The sequence below is a fragment of the Nicotiana tabacum genome, chromosome 3 (assembly GCF_000715075.1).
Source record: "Nicotiana tabacum cultivar K326 chromosome 3, ASM71507v2, whole genome shotgun sequence".
NCBI classification, from domain to species: domain Eukaryota; kingdom Viridiplantae; phylum Streptophyta; class Magnoliopsida; order Solanales; family Solanaceae; genus Nicotiana; species Nicotiana tabacum.
The window spans coordinates 166,620,641-166,635,964 of record NC_134082.1 but is presented as its reverse complement, the minus strand read 5'-3'; positions in this window follow the sequence as shown (position 1 = coordinate 166,635,964).

The window sequence follows — 15,324 nt, the reverse complement described above, 5'->3', positions numbered from 1 at the left end:
TTGAGAACGGGCCTCCCACCGGCCTTTTGAAAGTTCGCGCCATGCACGCTCGGAATATGTCTTTTGAGAGACAATGCCCTCGACCCACTCCTTGAGTCGAGGGACTGCATTCGAGACCCGAGCAACAACCGCATTGCCACCAAACATTGCTAAGAAAGAAGTAAAAGATAGTAAAAGATAAAATGTTGGGGAAAACAAAACTTTACTTACGTTTTGTGTTCCATTTCTCGGGAAATGGCATGTACTCAGCTGGGATCAAGTTCGAGGTCCTCACTCGGACAAAACAGCCTAGCCAACCTCGATCCCGATCTTCATCGATGCTTGAGAACGGGGCTATACTAGCCCATCATGCAAGTTTAATCACTCCCCCCCCCCTCTCGAAAAAGTTGGGGACTGTATAGGCGCATGAGGTGGTCGACAGTGAACGAGCATCCATTGAGTTTGCTCACGAAGAACCGGAAGAGGATCACGATCCTCCATAATGAAGGTTAAATTTAGTCAAGGCATACCTCGTATCTTTTGCAAAACTTGATGATAACCGGGTCCAATAGACCCAATGTAAAAGGATAAGTGTACACACTTAAATATCCCTCAATGTGGGTGGTGATATCTTCGTCGGGTCCGGGAACCACCACATGTTTATCAACCCAATTGCAGTCCTTTTTTTATCATGGGGAGAATTTCTTCAATGATCAAGCAGATGTACCTCGATACCTTCTCACACCATCCCGGTACGGATGGAGGTTTCTCGATCTTGAAATCGGCGGTAACCGAGCACCCACTTGGTATGAACGTGCTCAAGGGGGCTCCACTACTGGTTCCTCCGCAGCCGTACGTGGAACAGTCTCCTCGTCGGTCGGTCGTGATGCAGAAGTAGTTTCTTTATGGGGAACGATTTTTGAAGTCTTCGTCATTTCTTTTTAAATGAAGGAAAAAGGAGAAGAGGAAGTTAGACCAGTATGCTTGATGATTTGGGGTAGAGACAAGCAAAATTCTTCACAAAGGGTCTCAAGAAATCAAAATATTTGTGCTAGAAAATAGAGAAATTTCTAAGTAATGGTAGACAGTTTGGAAGTAAAGTTTGAATGAATGAAAAAGGGGTTATTTATAGCTTTCAAATGACGATTCAAATCCAGGGGTGGCCGAGCAGCAACTGACAAGCATTTAATGCCATTAAGACATGTCTGACGAGATGTTTCGTTCATTTTGTCGTTTTTGACGCAGAGTATCGAGGTGAGAATCGAAAGTTCATATCATTTTTCGTCGTTTACTCTTCGAAAACGAGGGGACTCTCTGTATACGGTCAAATCGGGCTCGTCTATTATATGACTCGAAATCGGGCTCAGCACTTGAGGGATTAGAGATCGACCCCAGGTCCCACCGGGCCAGAATCCGAGATCGGGATGTCCATCCTCAAGAACAATGAGTTCGTGACCCCGAACGAGCTAGAGAAAATATTGTCAACAGAAGACCGAAATAAAAGAAGGCCGAAATACCTATAACCGAACGGATATTACGGTGTGAATCTCGGCACGTAACAATAAGGACCGGCAAATCAGTAAATCAGGAGATTTTTTACCTATTATAGAGTTGTACCTAATATAGGACTTCCCTACTGTATAAAGGGAGTCTGATTACTTGTAAAGGACCCGGTAACACGCATCCCAAAGCAATATAATATTATTTTCTTTCTATAAGCTATTGTTCCTGTGTATCTCGATATCGTTTGAATTGCATACAGTTCAAGTGTGATTGACTTGCCAAGGTTATAACTGTTCAAGTTGTGCTGTTTGAATCTACTTTATCATACTTTATTTCAGTTGTAATTTAATTTATCGCTTTGTATCAATTTAATTCATGTATCCTTAAAATCACTTATTAATTGTTATCTGATTTTGAGGTAAACACTATGCATTGTTGAGTCTTCGTATTTTTATGCCTGTAGTACTGACTTTCTTTTTCCTCGCCACCCATTTTAATTACTACTCTATGATCTTTAATTATTACTGTTCCGGTTGCATATAATTATTTTTTTTGTGTCGCCTAAAAGTAGGTTTTGGTTGTTTTTTTATATTCAATGGTTTGTGCCAAGATTAAACTATGTATACATGATCTAGTTAGAACTTAAGAGTAAAGAGAGTCGAGAGTCTATTCAGATTTTTTGAAGAATATGTCCAAGATTCACTGTAAAGTGGGTTGTTTTGGATAATCTAGAATATTGTTTGTATTTGGTCCTTATAATTGAAGTAACATACTTTATTAGATTACTCCGTCAACTATTCCATATCATAAGCTCCTTTATATATAGAGTTTAATCATCAAACAAAAATTGATTTTCTCTGCTAGTTTCTCGTTCAAAGTGGCACGCGTAGCTCTGTTGAAAAAAAACGGAAGATTAATTAATCAGTTTTTTTAATAAACCTATGTAAACTTCAAATTATGTCTCCTTAATTAGAATTTCAAAGACTCATCAGTTTGGTACGACAACTGGAAAACAAGACATGGATGCGACACATAGAAGTGCAGATGTATCGGCATTTGCAAACGTTAAAAGAAAACTAGAGAACATACTTGTGAAGGCATAATTGCGAAAAATAATAATTTCAAATATTCCCTCTTACTTTTTCCTATAAATAATGACATTATTCTCTATCCCCCCGAAATACTTGTCAACCGCCACCTTCAAGAATTTAAAAGACCTCATCCTTTTCTCCTTTAAACACAAAAGAAATATAAATAAATTCATCGGAGATCTTCATATATAGTTTGGTTGACTATCATTTTATTTACGAGGGTTTGATTTTTCAATCTTATAATTTTCCCCTACCTCCTACATATATATAATAAAAAATTAAAAAAACTCATTGAAATCTAACGGTTTAAGAAAAAGTTTAACAATAGGTTGTCCGGCTTTTACGTATAAATAACCAGTGTTTTGAAAGCTTTTTGGGACACGCCTCCGGGCTCGCTCCGGAGCGGGGCATTATCAAAACGTCGTGAGGTTCATGTGTGATGCTTAATTCTGTGAGGCTTACGTCCCAAGCGCTCGACTGTGCACCTTAAACACGTCTAACGCTCAAAGTTCGAGACTCGCCCAACAGTTCTTATGCAAATCATGTGTTGAATTCAGTAATTAGCACTGCTGACTCTCAACATTCTTTAACAAATGAATGATTACAGTTGTAGGAATATGAAGATTGTGAGTAGTTCAAATAACGAACCATAATATTGCAGATTCATACATTTATTATTTTATTATTTAAGAATATTTTTATATTTACTTATATGAAGGAATAATATTTTAAATTACAGTGTTGATAAAGTTTATTAAGTATTTACTTTTAAGGAAGTAAAATATGCAGTTTGATAATATTCTTAAGAATTTTTTCATTTTTAATTTTTTGAAACTTAAGGTGTTGTAGTTAATTTAAATTTTATAATAATTTAAACAATATTGCATTATTTATACTTGTAAAGCATGCTAGATATTTTAGTTCATATGAGTTTATTTTCTTGAATTCTTTTTAGTTTTCTTGAATTTTTAATGTATTTATTTTTTTACGTTATACTGTATTATTAATTCATATATTTCAAAAATAAAGATGTCTGGAGCTTATCCCTCATTTCTCGAGGCTTTTGCTTCACCTTATATTAAGTAAAATGCTCCCTCTTACTCCCTCGCCTTTTAAAACATAGCAAATAACTAATAGAAATGGAATTAATTTTTTATTAACAAAACGAAAACAAAGTCATCTGGGGCGGTAGGGGTGTACACGGACCGGGTTGGTTCGGTTTTTATCAAAACCAAACCAAATCAATTATATCGATTTGGATTGGTTCGATTTTGTCGGGTTTTTCGGATTTTCGGATTTTTTTGTTACATGTATATTATTTTAATATTACTTTATTAAAATTATAGATAAAGCTTTGATAAGTGAATATATGTTTAGTAAATATGAAAAAAAATTGACAAACATATGATCTATTAAAATATTTTAATGGGAGAAATTTTTTAGTAACACATGATAGTTATTTTCTTAGTCGTCTAACAATAATTTTTTGTTAATTTACGCTTTCAAGGTTAATACATGTGAGGATCCCAAATATTTCTATATTTTCTAAAGAAAAATTACTATAAAGTCTTAAAAATATAAATAAAATTTATATATTTATATGTCGGTTTGGTACGGATTTTTTTACTCAATACCAAACCAAGTCAAACCAAACCTAATCGGATTTTTTAATCGATTTGATTTGATTTGATTTTTCGATTTGGTGTGGTTTATCGGTTCGATTTGAACACCCTATGGGGCGGTACGCCAAGTTTTGGGACCGACAAGGAAGACCGAAATATGCAACAAAGTTTTGATAATTATACCTTGCTCTCACTTGTCCATTTTTTGCTTATATAATCACTTAACGGCAGTGCCTTTTCAAGACTCTGGATATAGAATTAGGTAGGAATAAGTTGTTGTAGTCCTAGGGGCCAAAAAATCGACTTGACCTTTTCAATTGTCTTTTTTTGTTTATTCATTTTCTCATTTTCAGAATTGCCTTTTTTTTTTCCCCTGCTATAATTCAAGTAACTCTCTCGTTTTTTTCTCTTTTTTTTTTTTTTGTGTCAGCTGACTCTTGAAAGTTGGCGATATAATCAAATAAAAAAAGTGCGCGCTCGGCCTCTAACAGTTTAAAGATAAGAGGATTAGACAATTCAACATGATACTAGAGCAAAGATTATAACTTCAAGTTTCACTGCCATTCGTTATCAAAAAGAATTTTCATATGCTTGTTTCATAAAAAGATTCAAACTCGCACATAAAAGAGCATATTGAATATATAATTAAAAAAATAAAAGTGTACTCTTTTTAAACATTTAGCTTTTGAACAAGATAATCACATAACTCTAACAATCACAAGTGAGAAATAAGTGATCACTTCTTATCTTGTCAAGTTCCTCGGATAAATTAGGAAAGCCACACAACAAAAAAGTGAATAAAAAAGAGGAAATGAAGCGAGCATTGAAAATTACCATACTTTTATTTTCATACGTGAAGAAGTACTACAGTTTCTAAAGGATTAGACTTGTAGGTTTTTAAAAGCCAATACATGAACTTTGAATTTTCTCATTTGGACACTCGAACTCATGATTCCCTTAACTAATAAACAAATTTGACTGTTAACAATACCAATGTACCAGTGACAAATGTGATGTGAACAAAATGGGTGTCAGTCACGCAGAAAATGTGTGTGAATACAATAATCTGATTAAAGAAAATACTTTATCAATAGGGGAAAAAAATTTAAAATGAAAAAAAAAAAGGAAATTACATCCAGGTGCTGAAATTACATCCACGACTGTAACAAAATAGGCGAGGCAATGGTGAAGTTAAAACACAACGTATCAATGAGGGGTTTCACGGAGAAATAACCGGCAGTATGTTTTAAAAGTCTTGGTGAGGCGTCTATTTTCCCGAGCCGCCTGAACTTTTAAAGCATGGTGCTGCAAGTTGACGCCGTCCGATTAGATATCATCACCGGAATTTTCTCTTGGAGTTGTACTGGAAGTGTAAGCACGTGATTTTTGCCCTATGAAAGAATCACTCCCAAAAAATTCAAAATAAAATGATTTTCCTTGGTGTGCAATTTTGAGAATTTTTGTGATATTTTTGGATAATTATTTGTATTTGTCTGTGCATGTTTATTTGTTAAATTAATAAAAAATACAAAAATATGTCGCATTTTACATGTAGGATTTAATTCTACAAATGTTAGTAATTAAATTTGTTTTATAAAAATTGAAAATTACAAAAATAGGCATCTTTTGCATTTTTTAGCATTTAATGACCAAATGTACAATTTTATGCTTAATTATTACTTAATTGTGTGTTAATTGTTATTGGGAGTTAATTTGCGCTTTTATAAATTAATTTAGTTCTATATAATAATTTAAGGATTTTTAGAATTTAGTTTTAGAAAAATAAAAGAAAAAAAGAGAGCAAAAATATAAAGAAAATCGGAATTGGGCCTCTTCTTCAAATTCAGGCCACAAGCCCAAAAAATACCCAACCTTCCCCATGACCCGGTCCATTTCAAACCGGGTCGACCCGGTCCGCCCCATTACCCAAACACTCCCCTTCTTTCATTTTCATTTTTTCACTTTCAAACCCCAAAACCCTAAAAACAAAACCATCCGCCCCCTTTGCTGCACCATCTTCCCCAAAACAACCCCTCCACCTTCAACGCTGCCATGGCTGCCCTCGCTACTTCCCTTCCACCTCACGACCAGCTTCTGCTCCTTCACGCCACTGCTGTTTCTTCTGCTTCACCATCCAAACGCTTCGTCTTCTTCGTCGCACAGCCCCGCCATGGACGACCACAAGCTCGTCGACGTGAGCTGCTGCTGCGCGCAGTTTCGACGCGTGCATTTCGTCGCCCATAACCCTGCACAGCAGCTCCAAACCAAAAGCCAAGCAGGTTGCTTCCTTCTTCGTCGTCGAGCTCGAGCTCGAGCTCCCATGGCTGCTTTCCTCGACGACGTCCAAAGAAACTTCATGGCTGCTTCTGCTACGTCCAAAGAAACCCAGTCGCTGCTGATTCATCTTCTTCGTCGATTTCGAGCTCGAGCTCTCATGGCTGCCTCCGCTCACCACTTCCATCTCCGAGCTCCAGCCATGGACGTGGGGTCTTGCTTCATTTTTCTCCATCCAAACGACCAGCTCGTTTCTGCTGCTTCTGTTACGTCCAACCATGTCCATCACGTCCAAACAAACCCCATCGCTACTGCTTCACCTTTGTTCGTCGCCTTCAGTCCAAAAACGAGACCTCACCATCTCGTTTGTTCGAGCTTTGGTCGGGGGTTGTCGAAACAGTCCATACACAGTTCGAGTTCGTCGTTGGTCAGTCGTTTTTCGTGTTTCCGATCCGGTTAGTGGGTTTGAGTTTCACTTTTGTCTGTATTTTGTTTTTGATATTCTCGAATCTAAAATCGGTAAATGTTTGATTTTTGTTTTGTTCGTGTTCATTGTTTTGTTAATTTTTCAGTTTGTTCATGTGAAATTGTTAGTTTAATGTCGTTAGATTCAAATTGAAGTTTAATTAATTATTTCTTCAGTTTGTTTCATGTGTTGTTATGTATTTTTTCATAAATTGTTAATGTTGGTTAAATCATTTGAATCCGTCATGTTTGTTGTTTAAAATAGATTTAATTCATGTTCATCTTTATTTGAAGTTCGTTTTTAATCCAGTGATTTAATGTGAGTTTATGTTTTGGTTTTTGACTTGTTGATTTAGTTTGAATCATATATCTTTGTTGTTAATATTGTTGTCTCTTTTGCTCATTCATTTTTTGTCTAAATTAACCAGGATTGGTTCCCAATATGGTTAATTTATTCACATTAATTTGATGTTGTTCAATTTGTGTTCATGTGATTTGTTGTTGCATTTGTTTAGAAATTAGTCATATTTGCTATATTTTGGTTGAGATTGACTAGGTGAATTGGTTATAGCTGATGGGGTAGTTTGGTAAATTGTAGTACATTCAGGGGTAAAATGGTAATAGCAATAAGGTCGGAGGGGTAGTTTTGGAATTGAACATTTTGAATAATTGTTTATGTTAAGCATGGGGGACAAGATGTAATGGGGTGGGGTTGATATAATTGTTAATATAATGGGGGACAAGACATAATGTAGTAGGGGAGAATAATGTAATTGTTTATGTTAAGCATGGGGGACAAGATGTAATGGGTTGGGGTTGATATAATTGTTTAATATAATGGGGGACAAGATATAATGTAGTGGTGGGAATAATGTAATTATTCATGTTAAGCATGGGGGACAAGGTTTAAAATAAAGAAAACATTAATTAGTGGGGACAAAACATGCAATTGGGGGAATATTTCGGGTTGGGAGTTCAAGACAAGAGTCTTGTTATAAATAGAGTCATTTGACACATTTTAAAGGGAAAAAAGACTTGAAGATAAGAGGACCAAGACTTGAAAGAGCTTTAAGACTTGAGAAAAAAGGACTTGAACTTGATACTTACTTAGAAAGAGAGGAAGACATTCTGAAAATCCTAAGAGAGTGTTGGAGAGTTTAAAAAGAGAAAACAAAAACAAAGTGAGAAACGAGTTTAGTTTCGGGTTTTAATACACTTGTGGGTTGTTGTTGTTTAGTTTGTTTACAAACTTTTGGGTTTGTTCTATTGAGTTGTTCGGTTTTTCTTCAAAGTTTTCTGGGCCTTGAATCTGGTTCGAATTTGTTGCTGTTGGGTCGCTGTTGTTGCTGTGTATTTACACTACTGTTGCTTCTACTGATCTTCATCTTCTTTCCTTGCTTTCCAAATACCAGGTACACAAACTGATACACTGGTTCATCTTGTAAGCCACTCGAAGCATGAATGCAAAAATGTGAAAGATTTGAAGTTGTAGTTTAATGTAGTCTTTTCTTTCTTTTACTGTCTGTATGTAGAATATTCTATGCGCTGCCCATGTAAACTCTTTAAACGACTCACTTTCGAAACTTAACTATAATAAGCCGAATATGATAGTTGAGCGACCGTGCTAGAACCACGGAATTCGGGAATGCCTAGCACCTTCTCCCGGGTTAACAGAATTCCTTATCCGGATTTCTGGTTCGCAGACTGTAATATGGAGTCATTCTTTTCCACGATTTGGGATTAAATTGGTGACTTGGGACACCCTAAATCTCCCAAGTGGCGACTCTGAAATAAATAAACAAATCCCGTTTTGATTGTCCTTTAATTGGAAAAACTCCTACGCCCCTCGCGGGGGCGAAAAAAGGAGGTGTGACAGCTCTGGCGACTCTGCTGGGGATAAACCCAGAACCACTGGCTCAGGGTTAGAAATTCGAGCTTATATAAATTGTTATATTTGGTTTTATCTGATTTTGTTACATGTTTTGGCTCAATGTGCTAATTGATTTTCTTTTACCACTTTGATATTACGTGAACTGTATATAAACTGTGTCGAAACCCAGCTCCTCTCTGAGTCTTCTGAATCATGAAGAAGGGTGTACTTCGTACGGCTTCTTTTCTGTATAGTGTCAAATCCCAATTTCGAACGAGGTTCGGACAAGTTGCTAAGCCGGTGAAGCTTCTATATTCCCAGTACGCTGCCTCCCCCCCCCTCGGCTCGAGCTGTCCGCTCGGGTAAGCCAGGTCTAGAACAAACACCCAGGTTCTGAACCTAGAATAACTCAACTTCATGTCGGATCCCTAGTAGGAACGCTTATCTGCATCATGTGCATTTTTGACTTAGGGGACTCAATACAGGGGTTGGGTCCGTCTAGGAATAGCAACCTGAAATAGAAAAGACCATCCTGATGCATCCTACTCACTGCTTGTGCATTTATTTGCTTCGGACTTGCATGATGACCGATTTTGAATATTGGGAAAAATTTAAAAAAAAAAAAGAAAGAAAGGAAAACAGCAGTGTATAGGGTTACTCTTCTGTTTTGAAAAATAACAATGTCCAAATACTGGCAAAATTATGCCGAAATTTTGGGAAATTGAAAAAGAAAAGAAAAATATTTTTTATATATATAGTTTGTTTCGCTCAAAAAGCAAAAGAAAAAAATAGAAAAGAGTCCCTTAATTTTAGGTTAAAGAATAGGTTGGTCATTTTGTTGAAACTAAAAAATCTTCACTTGGTCTTGTCTTCAAAATGAAAAAAAAAAGAAGCAAAAAGAAAAATAGTTTGTCTTGCCATGAAAAATGAAAATGAAAAAAGAGTTGTTTTTTAAAAATAGTTTTTTTATTTATTTGTTTGTTTATAAAAATGCCAAAAATGAAAATAAAAAGAGTCTTGCGTTGAACGTGGTTTTATTATTTGTTGCAATATACATATATCCAAAAAGTATTTTTCTTTATTTCCTTTCTAGAAAAAAAAATTTTAGACCCCTAATTTTCAAGAAAAAAATACAAAAATATTTTCCATTATTGATGTCTTTAGAAAGTCTTTTTAATTTTTTTTAAAAAAAAAAAAAAAATAATAATAAAAATATTTTCTTTTAATTTCTTCCAAAAAAAAATGCGAAAATATTTTCATTCTTATTTCAAATTGAAAAGAAAAGTCAAAATTCAAAAATATTTTTTAGAAGCATTTCTTTCATCGAAAGTAAAATTCCAAAAATATTTTCTTTCTTCTTTAGAAGTTTCTCTTTCAAAATTCAAAAAAAAATTCTTTAGAAATCCTCCTTTGAAAAAATGCTTCATTTCTTCTTTATAAGTCTTTCCTTCAAACAATAGATAATAGTAATAAAAAAAAGTTTATTTACTTTATTCATGGTGTCCCGAACTACGCGGGTTTGATTCTCACCGGATGTGAGATACGTAGGCAACCCTCATCGGGTCCCTCCCATTTTGCTAAAATAGCCAAAAACAAATAATAAATAATAAAAAAAAATCAAAATTTAATTTTTGTCATAAATAAGTCGGGTGATGTTGTTTTGTCAAAAATAGCCGAATGTTCCCGAAAGGGACGCCGGAAGGCTGACTTTGCATGAATAGCCACTTTTTGGGTCATGTTTAAGATTTGGTCCAGTTGACCCCCACAGCCTTAAAAATCTTCGTCCCCGAGGCGTTGAAAGGCCGTGTTTGCAATATTGAGTTTTCTATTTTTGAAAAGTGATAAAAAGAGTCATAAATAAGTCGGGTGATGCTGTTTTTGTCAAAAATAGCCGAATGTTTCCGAAAGGGACGCCGGAAGGCTGACCTTGTATAAACAGCCACCTTGGATCATTTTTTAGGATTTTGGTCCAGTTGACCCACACAGCCTTAAAAATCTTCGTCCCTGAGGCGCTAAAGGGCCGTGTTTGCAACACCAGGTTTTATTGTAATTTGAAAAAAAAGAGTCAGTGGTCAGGTGAATACCGTTTGGATTTTTAGTCAATAATAAGTCGAGCCAGCTTCGGCCGCGTCTTAAACCGTTCTTGCCGAAATAGCCTTAGAGTATCTTTCAGTTGTCGAAATGCTATTTTCGTAAAAGAACGGACAAGTTTGTAAAGTGTCATAAAATAATCCTCTCCGACCTCAAAATTCATGTGAAATTTGGAAGGGGCCACATTTGCAAAAAATAACCGTTCGGTTGCATTTGTCAAATGGAGAAAGGAAGCTGGCCATTTGTTTTTGGAGTTTGTAAATCTTTTGATTAGAATATGTGGGTTGTTTGATTTTCGAGTTTGTAGGTCATCTTCAAACCTTTGAAGCCCAGTTTGTTTTAATATGAAAATTGAAAAAAAAATGTTTATTATTGTTTATCTTTTATTGGGCCAAACTACGCAAGGTTTGATTCATGCGGGGTCATGATACGTAGGCAATCTCCATAAGATTCGACCACAACAAAAAAAAGAGAAAAGAATAAAAAAAAGGTAGCACAATTACAAGAAGCCTGGATGACACACATAACCGAAGCAAATGCATAATAGAAAGGGTTAACTGCTTAGTTGCATTCCAACTGAGTCCATTCTAACCTGTTTTGTTTTGAATCGCAAGAAAGCTAAGGTGGTTGGTTTGTGGTAAGCCGGAAACACAAGATCCAGGAAACCCTGATTGTGATCCAAGACAATGACACCCAGAATATCGCGCAGAATCCTTTACCTGCACATCATGATACACACTTTGCGGGGATAAGGCTTGATAACAGAAGCACTCGAATCCTATCGGGGACTTGTTGACTAAAGTTGATGATAGTGAAGTTGGCAATGGTCTGGGCAATACTGATGCGAAGCTCAGTGGCTAGGATGCCAGTTTTGATAAAGTGGGAGGACGCTTCATTCCTTGGTTAGCAAGAGAGAAGCTTTTGGTGGGTTATTTTGTTGTCATTTCTGTTGTTCAGATTATTAGGGTTGTAATTCGGATATTGTCTTGTGTCAAACTGTCTTATCTTTCCATTTTGTCATAGCGGTTTGTTTAAGTTTGTCCAGGTTGTTTTAGGATTTTATTCTGATTTGTTTTTGTTTGTTTTGTTATTCAAACCATTTCACCGGTAGTCTAATTCAAAATCCGATCTTTTATTATTTCCAGTCATCTTTTTGTTTAGTCCTTTTATCATTTTTGTTCAGCGCCGATTCCAGTGACATGACATGCGCACACAGTTTGGGCCTAGTCTTTAAAGTTAATCATAAAACCCCGGAAAGGTCATCAGAACATTTAAAAGAAATAAGGACGGTTTGGGATTATTCGGAGCTCGAGTCATACGGAACTAGGGCAAGTAAAACACAAAGAAAACCGCTAAAAGAAAGATTCGCCAAATTGGCATGAGCGTCGAGAGTGAGAGTGTCGCCCAACGGTGCTTTAGAAATGACAAATGAAAAAGCAAATGTTGAATATAATTGTCAAGTCCAGCACCATCAGAAGAGACTACAAATCTTTATTTAAATTGTGTTGTTTGCACTTGGCATGTTTTGAAGACTGGAATGACGAAGGCATTTTGTTCTGCTACCTAAACACTTTATCCTTCGTTACCCCTTTTGAGCCTTATTTATTTTTCTTTCATACCCCTCATTCGGAATCATTAGCAACGACTAGAAAACACAAGCATGGCAGGTAAAGAAAAAAAAAGAAAGAAAAGAAACAAAAAAAAAGAAAAGAAAAGAAAAATGATAACAAAAAACAAAAGAAAGTCAGAAGAAAACGGAGGAATTGGGAACTACGTTTGACCTGATTCCTCAAAGAGGATACGTAGGCGCTTCACGGCTCGGTCATAGGGTGCATAATGGCCATAGGGTGCATAAATGTGCATAATGTGCATAGTGTAATAAAATAAAAATCCCCAAGCAAGAAATTGGGGCAAGGGTTGCGCTTGTTGTAAACAAATATGGTTCTGAATGTTGTAATTTTGAACCCCAAATTGATTTGTTTTTGAGCCTTTAATACCCTTTCTTTCTAGCCTATCCAAAAACCCACATTACGGTCCAAAGAAAGACCTTTTGGTCAGTCTTCAAAAGATGCCAAGTCAAACAAATGAGAGTCTTACCGGTGAACATAACATTCTGTTCCACAGCAGAAAGGACTCTAATCCCCAGCAGAAAGAGTCATACCGGCAACACTCCAAATCCCCAGCTGGAAAGTGATACAAATAAGAGAGTCTTATCCGTGAAAATCTTTACGGACACCATAAGGCGATGAAAGCTGAGAGAAAAAAACCAAAATGAGAGAGGCTTGATAGTGAAAACCCTTCGGGCACTACAAGTCGAATAAGATTGAGAATCAGATGGGGAATCGCCAAGTGAAGATCTTGAAAGACGATTGACGGCAGAGGATAGGCCACATGTGCATGTCATGATTATTAGAGTCGGTATCTGCGTTTGATAGGCTTTTATTTATAGTTTCTTTTGTTAAAGAGTCATCTTTTTCCTTTGTCTTTTATTCTGTTCCTTTTTATCTTTCTCCTTTCATAGAAAAATTCCCTAGTAGAGTCTGTTTGGTCAGAACAAGTGAGAAATGACTTCAAAATATGCCATCAGCTTTCCAATTATACAAGATAAGATCTGACTAGTACATCCAAGTGGTATAGTCAGCAAGGAACAAGCATGAGGCCAACGTCAAGAAAGATATCCCCAGCAAAAGGGAATTGATAAAAGGATTGACGAGTGTCAAGAGGGATATCCTTGCCGAAATCAAAGGTGATAAACCTCAAGGCCAAGGCCCGTGGACAAATCAAGGAGAGCAATGAGCATGAAGAGGGATATCCCCAGCAGAAAGGGAATATCCCCAGCAATTAATATCATCCCCAACAAGTTTGGAACGCAGAGCAGGGAAGGAGAAAGGGAAAAGCCATTCCAATAGGAGTATCACAACCAACCACCGCATTTTAAACTAACAAATTTTGTTTGATTTGAAACGGGTAAAGGAAATGGCAATGATGACGAAAATGCATGCCACAAGAGAGGTTATCAAACTGGGGCAGAAAATTTTCCTTTCATTTAGAAAATTTTCTAGAAGTCAGGTACCCATTTGGGGAAGAATAAAGATAACACCAGTCTCAAGGGAAGTGGTCTTTGAACCAGTGTTGCCCCAACATAATAAGTTTCAATGGAGGAAGTTGTTCCCCAGCGAACGGAACAAAAGGATGAAACTTATGCTCGAAGAAGCAAAAGGTCGGCCAGTGCCATTCCCAGCAGCCTTCCGAAGAGTGAAGCACTAGTTTTGAAGAATCAAAATCCCCCAGCAGTGTTATCCTCGACAGCGTTATCCCCAGCTGATAACATTTTATCCCCCAACAGGTAAGTAAATAATTCCCCAACAGTGTTATCCCCGACAGTTGCGAGGGAAGACAACACAAGTTTTTAAGGAAATGTTTTACCCATAGGAGACGCACTTCCTAAGTTTAATTTCATGCATAGGAGACGCACTTCCTAAATTAAAATTTCATGCATAGGAGACGCACTTCCTAAATTAAGTTTGTAGGAGACGCGCTTCCTAGCTTAAAATCATTAAATTTTTACCCCTAGGAGACGCACTTCCTAAGTTTATTTTACCCATAGGAGACGCATTTCCTCCTAGGTTTATTGTTACCCATAGGAGAGGCATTTCCTCCTAAGTTTGTCTTACCTATAGGAGAGGCATTTCCTTCTAAAGTTTAGTTTTACCCCTAGGAGACGCACTTCCTAAGTTTGTTTTTACCCATAGGAGATGCATTTCCTCCTAAGTTTAGTTTTACCCATAGGAGAGGCATTTCCTCCTAAGTTTAGTTTTACTCATAGGAGAGGCATTTCCTCCTAAGTTTGTTTTACCCATAGGAGAGGCATTTCCTCCTAAGTTTAGTTTTACCCATAGGAGAGGCATTTCCTCCTAAGTTGTTGTTAAAATCAGGCGACCACCTACATAACGAGAGGAATATTTTTCAGTCTTTACATTTCAAGTATCAAAGTTGGGAGCCCGCCCATAGAACAGAGGCATACATTTCAAGTTTATTTTTACCCATAGAAGACGCATTTCCTCCTAGGTTTAATTTTACCCATAGGAGAGGCATTTCCTCCTAAGTTTGTCTTACCCATAGGAGAGGCATTTCCTCCTAAGTTTGTTTTACCCATAGGAGAGTCATTTCCTCCTAAGTTTATTTTACCCATAGGAGAGGTATTTCCTCCTAAGTTTAGTTTTACCCATAGGATACGCACTTCCTAAGTTTAGTTACCCCTAGGAGACGCACTTCCTAGTCTGGTTCATTTAAGTTCATGCATAGGAGACACACTTCCTAGTTTGAATCATTTAAGTTTTACCCCTAGGAGACGCACTTCCTAGTCTGGTTCATTTAAGTTCATTTGTAGGAGACACACTTTCTAGTTTGAATCATTGAAGTTTCACCC